At 44.7% G+C, this 8,577-nt stretch overlaps 1 long non-coding RNA gene and 1 other non-coding gene across 2 annotated transcripts; one reads left to right on the forward strand and one right to left on the reverse strand.

Moving 5' to 3' along the window:
• The first annotated feature begins 1,341 nt into the window (after nucleotides 1-1,341).
• On the forward strand, nucleotides 1,342-3,157 carry LOC127349026 (uncharacterized). Its single transcript, XR_007880085.2, has 2 exons — nucleotides 1,342-1,919; nucleotides 2,745-3,157. It is a non-coding gene; the product is annotated as an uncharacterized lncRNA (long non-coding RNA).
• Nucleotides 3,158-4,728: 1,571 nt separating this feature from the next.
• Nucleotides 4,729-4,801, reverse strand: TRNAT-UGU (transfer RNA threonine (anticodon UGU)). The gene has a single exon. It is a non-coding gene; the product is annotated as a tRNA-Thr (tRNA).
• Between the last annotated feature and the right edge of the window lie 3,776 nt (nucleotides 4,802-8,577).

Consider the following 8,577-nt stretch of genomic DNA (forward strand, 5'->3'; position numbering starts at 1 on the left):
TCTGATGATAGACTTTGATATGGTGAAATAATTATTTTTATTCTATCTTCCAAACTTACATACGCTAGGTGGATCTTTCTCTTTATGACAAGACAAGATGATATTACACAAGTTCAGTACGCTAGAAAATATGGACCCTTTTTTTATATGTTCATGTTCCTGCCCAAAGATGCCAACCATCAGAATGATTTTGTGGATTAAGTTAGCCTGTACTTTTGTACCTTCCGGATGCTTCTTGAGCATTGATTTTTGTGGATTCAGTCTACCTGCACCTCTAGAGATTTTGACAATTTAGCTGTCCAGTGGTAAAAATTAGAATGCCATCCAACGGATTCTGTAATGAACAGATCACTGGAAGAGAAGAACTGCATAACGGAATCGACAGTTTGGTATCTAGCAATAATGCTTAGCCTGCCCTTCCTGCTATTTTTCTTAACTGCTACAGGCATGCTTCTTGAAAAGCCACCTGGTCTTTTCTGTTAGCCTGCAAAATATTTTCCAAAGTTCTGAAGAGAATCAAATGCATCTTTGTGTGTTCTATTTTGTTCTCTCTCGCTCTCCTTCCCAACTGAACCAGATGACTCCAACAAATATTATATATAGATTTATTCTTGAAATAAAATTAGTAAGTGCGTGGTTAAAATTACCTGGATTTTCCTGTTATTTATATCATTTATAGTGAATTGGTCTGCTTTGCCTCGGCCAATCCTCTTGATCTTGATTTGTATGTGTTCTGTTTTCAGGTTGTCGAACCGAGCTGCTTGGTGGCTGCTGCTTTTATTCTCTCTCTGCCGTTTCTCTCTCTGCCGTTTGGGATGTTATCTTTTACGGTTCTGTAAGGGCATTTTTCAGGTCTGATTGCTGGTTGTCTAAATTTGTACTTCCTCTGCTACTCTTCGTTGGGCATTGATGCGTCGAAACAGTAGTATATTGAGCGCAATGACGGACTCATCCAGTGTTTGCTCGAATTTTAAATATCACTTCTTTACCAGAGTACTCATATTATTTAACAGCTATATTTTATATGTCAGGATAATTATCTATTATAAGGATTGTTTCTGCCCTGTAGAAGTTTTTCCATATTATATAATCTTTGTTTCGATGATTCAGTTGGCATGAACAAGATTATCATATAGATAAAGGTTTTATATTGCACAATAATCAAGTTCTCCTTAGAGGTGTGTCATCCCGGCCTTCTCTTAAAAAATATTTAATGAAGCTTCATTTTGAGGGTCCAACGGTCAACCAAAGCAAAATAGAGAGAAATTCAGAAACATTGTAGTTGACTACATTTTTTCCCTACATGTTAATTGCATCCCTTTAATTCTTTGCCCTTCTAGCTGCACTACGGATTCGTATCCTTGAATACAATTGCTAAGGAACATTTAAACTTCTGAATTGCTTTAAGGTGCTGTTAGGTTTGGTCATTTCTCAGCTTGCTTTTTCAGTGTAGCCACTCACTTAACAATTCGCATGGAAATATTTCTTTTTTCTAGGATCCGTTCTCATAACATCTGAATATCTGAGTAATTTGAGAAGCTTGAACATATATCTTCCTTTCTCATTATCTTCCAGTTTGTATTGTATGTGACCTGAATTACTTATAGAGAATATGGATTATGATAAATTTTACTACAGGGTTCATAAATAGATTTGTGGGTTCCTTTGATGTATAGATCACTGATTTTTATGTTCTTCCTTGATAAACAGGTTACAATGTTATTTCCATGTGTTTTCTAGACAACGTGTTCTCAGAGTAGTTCATATATCTATGACATCCACTCATGTGTTGGGAAAACATTCAAGTCAAGTACGTACTTGAGTGACTTGCTTCAAACGCCGAATACATGCATTTACCTTCATTCCAGGAAGCATGAAGAGGAGAAACACTCTGCAAATGGAAGCAATCTGTGCGCACAGTATGTTCTTTTTCTCATCAACTGTATTCTACATCAAATGGATGCTTTCTTTCAGGTTACCTTTCACGTTTGGCATCAAGTAACGTAGATGCCAACTTATTTTATAGTTCACTGAAAGTAAAATTAGCCGATTGAATTGTGCTAGCTTCCATATGATATCATCTTATTCTATCGTGCTGCTATGTGTTCGAATGTTTAGCGAAACAAATTAGTAGTAGTCCTCTTTGAGTGCTACATAGTAATAAATTAGCAACAGTCCCAGTGTCACGTGTTTATCCAAGGAGAGCTCTTTGAGTGTCACAAATTTCCTATTATATTATATATGCTATTTCAGTTAGTACATGATCTCCTTTGCTATAAAAAAAATCCTCTAAATGCATAGGAACCTATTCAGTGAAAGGCTACCGTGGGAAACTTATGTTGTGTATTTCTGCAGGTTTAGAACACACGATTTGCAGAGATATAGAAACAACTAACTGAATGAATGTGTTGTATAAATTCTAGAGAACCCTTTTCTGATTTGAGTGCTCAATTTGGATTTTTGTCAGTCATTCCTTCTAAGGTTTGCTGATTATGCAGAGCTACAATATTCTTAGCCCATAAGCTGTATTGTATGGTTTATTTGATGTATTCTAGAGCTATGTTTGCAACGGCAAGCCTATGATAAAAGGACATGGTTGCAGGATAGACCTAGGTGTGTTTTGAAATAGACATGATTTAATAAGAATGTATACTTTTACAAATCTCTTCCTTGCTCATATCTTCGCACTACTTCTTTTTCTTTGTAGTAATTTGATGATTTCTTTCTATGAAATATGATGATAGGCCCACAAGAACGAATCAATGGAAAACTAGAAGCATGGTTATTAGTTTCAAAAGAATATTTGAATGGCATTTCATGGAGAGCACTGCTCGGATAGCTCACTTCAGTGTGCCATAGAGATATCTTCTCCGCTGTTGGCACCCACGATGAGCCAGGGCCCTCCTCTAGCAGAGCACGAGCCACACCAGCCCCAGCCTTCATGTCAAGATCCAAGAAGTCATTGTTCTATCATCTGGCAATAAGGACGATGACAACTTGCGCTAAAGAACTATTCAAAGGAAACAAGGCAGTTATGGTTGCTGCTTTTACTTATCGAACTTAGTAGAATCCGAAGTCAAGTACTCAAGTCCCTATTGTACCCGCTATTTCTGAAAATAATTCCCATTATACAGAACAATAGTCCACTCACTTCTAAGTAATTTTAGCACATTGCTTACCATTTGTTACTACCAGTCCTCCACATCACAACTGTCCTCCACATCACAACTGTAACGTAACATAATTTAAAGCATCCTTTATTCTTTCACTCCAGGTTAGGCTGGGTGTCGCAGCAAACTACCGTATTCTAACAAAATTTGAAGCATCCTTCATTCATTCACTCCAGGTTGGGCGCGGCGTGCCGCCGCGCCTATCCTTGCTAGTATTATAATGGATGGGCATGACACGATGCTCGTAGCCGCTGGTGGCTGTCGGAGCCGGGGTCGACGCGGGCGTCTCCTCCTCGCCGCTCCCTGCCCACCGTCTCGCCTCCATCCCGAGGACGGTGCCGCCGCCCCAAGTCCCTCCCGAGATCGCATGGGGCGGCCAGATCGCCGCACGTCGCGTGATGCCATCGCCAGCTTCGGGAACTCGGCAGGGCGCCGGTCCTCCGTGCGTGCTGCTCCCATAACTGGTACTCTTGTTGGCAAGGTCGAGCCTGGAGCACGACAACACGTGTTGAGGGACGGCCGGAGGCTCATCGCAGACTGGATGAGCCGTAACCCATGAGATGCGAAGACGACCAAAGCAACGCTTAGGGACGGCCGGAATAGGACACGAAGACGATGAACTGACCGCGACGCGGAGGGCCAGGCCGGGCAAACCGGCGAGAAATACGGAGTAGTAGATAGAGAAGGGGGGAAAGGGGCTGGCGACCATGTCGAGCTCGGACAGGGGAGAGCTCGGGCAGCCCGCTCAGCCGGGAAAGAGCCTGCCGAGGTGGTCGGATTTAACACTGATTGCTTTCTCCCGATCTGGTCAAAGGTAGAGGAAGGAGACATGTACAGTATGTTTTTGGGAAATGACAAAACGACCAGACGAACAAAAGTGCAAAACTAATCTAAGCGGTGATACGGGAGTCAGGATCATGTGCAACCTGTCGGCAATCGCCTCGCAGCTACAGGCACATGAAGTGTACACCCAAACTGTCAACCATCGGAGCACAACAAAGAAAAGGTAAATCACATGCGTCCCTTTAAATGTTACAGAGCACCAAAACCACACACAAAGATTAACCAGGGGAAGCAAAACATCCACAGAGGATACATGTCAGCACCAAGTTAATCTCTAGTAGGCCTCAAAATTTTGGGAAAAAAGATGTTTGTTCCCCTTTAATATAGTACTTATGTATTGTAATGGATCTATATTATTTCTATGGCGTATTTTTTTTAAACGAGGTCCTCGATAACGGGACATGAAGACTCCTTTTTTATTTTATTGAAATTTCATTTTACACAATTAATTTCATTGTATTTACATTACAGAATACATCGAAATTAAAACTGAATTAAACTACAGGATAAATAGAGTAACATCAACTAGAGTAACATCAACTAAAGTACCACAAACAATGGAATTTCATCAAAATCTGTATTTTATATATATATATTATTTATTTTATTGTTTTGTATCTAGCAAAATTGTAAGATAGAAAACATAAAAGATCCTGGATTTCCCATTTAATTCGTAAAAAAAGATTCTTGTTCGTAGAATCTCGATAAAGAAAAAAGCCGACTATCGGATTTGAACCGATGACTCTCGCATTACAAATGCGATGCTCTAACCTCTGAGCTAAGTGGGCTTACATAGCAGAAATAGTGTAACAAATAGAAATAGGTATATGATACGTCTCAAACGTATCTATAATTTCTTATATTCCATGCTATTTTTATGATGATACTCACATGTTTTATACACACTTTATGTCATTATTATGCATTTTACGGCACTAACCTATTGACAAGATGTCGAAGAGCCAGTTGCTGTTTTCTGCTGTTTTTGGTTTCAGAAATCCTACAAAGGAAATATTCTCGGAATTGGACGAAATCAACGCCCAGGGTCTTATTTTTCCACGAAGCTTCCAGAAGACCGAAGGGGATACGAAGTGGGGCGACGAGGCGCCGCCACACTAGGGCCGCGTGGCCAGGGCTGGGCCCACGCCGCCCTAGCGTGTGGGGCCCTCGTCAGCCCTCCGACTCTGCCCTTCCGCCTACTTAAAGCCTTCGTCGCGAAACCCCAGTATCGAGAGCCACGATACGGAAAACCTTCCAGAGACGCCGCCGCCGCCAATCCCATCTCGGGGGATTCAGGAGATCGCCTCCGGCACCCTGCCGGAGAGGGGAATCATCTCCCGGAGGACTCTTCATCACCATGATCACCTCCGGATTGATGTGTGAGTAGTTCATCCCTGGACTATGAGTTCATAGCAGTAGCTAGATGGTTTTCTTCTCCTCATTGTGCCATCATGTTAGATCTTGTGAGCTGCCTATCATGATCAAGATCATCTATTTGTAATGCTACTTGTTGCGTTTGTTGGGATCCGATGAATATGGAATACTATGTCATGTTGATTATCAATCTATCATATATGTGTTGTTTATGATCTTGCATGCTCTCCGTTGCTAGTAGAGGCTCTGGCCAAGTTGATACTTGTGACTCCAAGAGGGAGTATTTATGCTCGATAGTGGGTTCATGTCTCCATTGAATGCGGGACGATGTGAGAAAGTTCTAAGGTTGTGGATGTGCTGTTGCCACTAGGGATAAAACATCAATGCTTTGTCTAAGGATATTTGTGTTGATTGCATTACGCACCATACTTAATGCAATTGTCTGTTGTTTGCAACTTAATACTGGAAGGGGTGCGGATGCTAACCCGAAGGTGGACTTTTTAGGCATAGATGCATGCTGGATAGCGGTCTATGTACTTTGTCGTAATGCCCAATTGAATTTCACACTACTCATCATGATATGTATGTGCATTGTTATGCCCTCTTTATTTGTCAATTGTCCAACTGTAATTTGTTCACCCAACATGCTATTTCTTATTGGAGAGACACCACTAGTGAACTGTGGACCCCGGTCCATTCTTTACATCTAAAATACAATCTACTGCAAACATTGTTCTTTACTGTTCTTCGCATACAAACATCATCTTCCACACTATACGTTTAATCCTTCGTTACAGCAAGCCGGTGAGATTGACAACCTCACTGTTAAGTTGGGGCAAAGTATTTGGATTGTGTTGTGCAGGTTCCACGTTGGCGCCGGAATCCCTGGTGGTTCGCCGCACTACACTCCGTCACCAACAACCTTCACGTGCTCCTTGACTCCTACTGGTTCGATAACCTTGGTTTCTTACTGAGGGAAAACTTGCCGCTGCACGCATCACACCTTCCTCTTGGGGTTCCCAACGGGCGTGTGCTTTACGCGTCATCAAGACAGTTTTCTGGCTCCGTTGCCGGGGAGATCAAGACACGCTGCAAGGGGAGTCTCTCACTTCCAATCTCTTTACTTTGTTTTTGTCTTGCTTTACTTTATTTTATTTACTGCATTGTTTGCTCATTATATCAAAAACACACAAAAATTAGTTACTTGTTTTACTTTATTTACTATCTTGTTTGCGTTCTCCATATTAAAAACACAAAAAATTAGTTACTTGCTTTTATTTTATTTAATTTGATTTATTTACTACTGTTAAAATGGGTACTCCTGAAAATACTAAGTTGTGTGACTTCACTAGCACAAATAATCGAATGAACCTCGGTGATCACATGGGTACGTGAGCACGCATCCCTGAAGCAACACGTGTCTAACCCCGTTAGTTGCCCCGTGAGGTTGATAGTAGTTCTATTAGTAAAGAAACTCACTCGTTCGTTTGATCCCTATCCTCACCACCGTCCTGCTCCTCTGCACATGCCCAACAAAGAAATTGAGAGGAGGTTCCCTCAGCCGAGCAAATAACCACCGTATTCTGCGATTCCGACGCGTCGAGCGCGGCCGTATTCTGTGAGTCCGGGCGCGTCGAGCGCGGCCGTATTCTGTGAGTCCGGGCGCGTCAAGCGCGGTCGTATTCTCCGATGCCTCCTGTCATGGGTGCCGCCCTCCCAAGCTCGAGATCCATCCTCCCCAAGCTCGACCGCCGCACCTCTAGCTGGCACACACGCGCCCGCGAGCCCCATCCCTGTGCCGCCTCGAGCCTCTCGTCCTCTTTGCTACTCCGCCGCCGATAGCCGGACGAGGCCGCCCAGCAACTTCCGCGCGGCTCCTCGTTCCTTGGCCCTCCACGACGGGACCAAATCGGGTCAGCGGAGCTGCGGTTTGTGGATTGTTCGGGAGGTGCGGCCGCGTCCCTCATCGCGTTGGGCGCGGCCATGATGGGGAGAGAGGCAGTCCGGGTCGTGGGCGCCCGGAGGTGTCTTGGCGCACGAGCTGCAGCGCCGTGTACTGGGTGCTCGGAGGTGTCCTGGCGCACGAGCTGCAGCGCCGTGTACGTAGGAGTCAGGATCGAGCCAACCCCTCGTCCTCGTGGTCGACCTGGCGCGTTTCGGCATGGGGCTGCAGGGGGGAACAGTGTGCCATCGCGGTGGAGGTGGACTGCAGCGGCGGCACTGGGCCCGATCCGGTGATGGAGAACGTACATGAGCAGGTGCTCATCCGCGCAAGCAGGTGGCCTGCCCTCGCTTTGCCTTGGTGGCGCGATCTAACAGCCGTGTTCACTCTTAGGCGAGTAATTTTCTTCCTGAGTAACCTTCGGTTCTGTATTCCTTTCAGGTGTAAACAAAGAGATTGGTTGATCTTTCTTCTTTTCTTGGAATTGGAAGACTGAAGCTCAAGGAAGAAAAATCCCGGCGGGGAAGATCTCGCGGGCAGCTAGAGGCAAACGCGTAGGCATTTTGGAGAGAAGGAACTCGTTTTGGTCTTCATCTATATCCGCTCCTCCCCTGGATACATGCGGTGCAGGGATGGGTGATACGTCTCCGACGTATCGATAATTTCTTATGTTCCATGCCACATTATTGATGTTATCTACATGTTTTATGCACACTTTATGTCATATTCGTGCATTTTCTGGAACTAACCTATTAACAAGATGCCGAAGTGCCGATTCTTTGTTTCTGCTGTTTTTGGTTTCAGAAATCCTTGTAAGGAAAGATTCTCGGAATTGGACGAAATCAACGCCCAGGGGCCTATTTTTCCACGAAGCTTCCAGAAGTCCGAAGACGAAACGAAGTGGGGCCACAGGGAGCCCAAACCCTAGGGCGGCGCGGCCCCCCCCTTGGCCGCGCCGCCCTGTCATCTGGGGCCCCTGTACCCCCTCCTGACTTGCCCTTTCGCCTACTTAAAGCCTCCGTGACGAAACCCCCAGTACCGAGAGCCACGATATGGAAAACCTTCCAGAGACGCCGCCAACGCCGATCCCATCTCGGGGGATCCAGGAGATCGCCTCCGGCACCCTGCCGGAGAGGGAATCATCTCCCGGAGGACTCTACGCCGCCATGGTCGCCTCCGGTGTGATGTGTGAGTAGTCTACCCCTGGACTATGGGTCCATAGCAGTAGCTAGATGGTTGTCTTCTCCC

Source organism: Lolium perenne, chromosome 4 (assembly GCF_019359855.2).
Source record: "Lolium perenne isolate Kyuss_39 chromosome 4, Kyuss_2.0, whole genome shotgun sequence".
In the NCBI taxonomy this organism is placed as follows: domain Eukaryota; kingdom Viridiplantae; phylum Streptophyta; class Magnoliopsida; order Poales; family Poaceae; genus Lolium; species Lolium perenne.